The sequence below is a fragment of the Primulina huaijiensis genome, chromosome 2 (genome assembly GCF_012295235.1).
Source record: "Primulina huaijiensis isolate GDHJ02 chromosome 2, ASM1229523v2, whole genome shotgun sequence".
Taxonomy (NCBI): domain Eukaryota; kingdom Viridiplantae; phylum Streptophyta; class Magnoliopsida; order Lamiales; family Gesneriaceae; genus Primulina; species Primulina huaijiensis.
Window position 1 is genome coordinate 26,105,794 of NC_133307.1, and position 477 is coordinate 26,106,270.

Below are 477 nucleotides of genomic sequence, written 5' to 3' on the forward strand. Positions count from 1 at the left end.
ATATTTGAGATTTAAGCACGCTTTGGTTGTACAAGCATATGTACAACCAAAGCTAATTATATTAGTGCATAAATTGATTATTAAGGTTTCATTATAATTTAAAATATTAAGAGAAATATAAAAATATTTAAAAAAAATCAAAACTCGTTGTTTCAACTTTTGATCATCCAAACATTTATGAAATCAAAATTTTCTAAATTAAGTATGGAACAAAAATAAAAGCTAATATAATTGTCTTTTAGAATATTTAGATAAAATTCAAAAAAGAAGGAATATTCAGATAGGAATGGTTGGAAAGATTGTTTCTTTTGTAAAAAAAAGGTACGGGACAAATGAATGAACTAAAAACTTCATTTATTTTGAAAAACATTGATGGGAACTTTTATATATAGAGGTAATTAGCTCATTACATTTTTACGTACCAATTTTAGATATAAATTTTACAATACACACACACACACACACACACACATATAT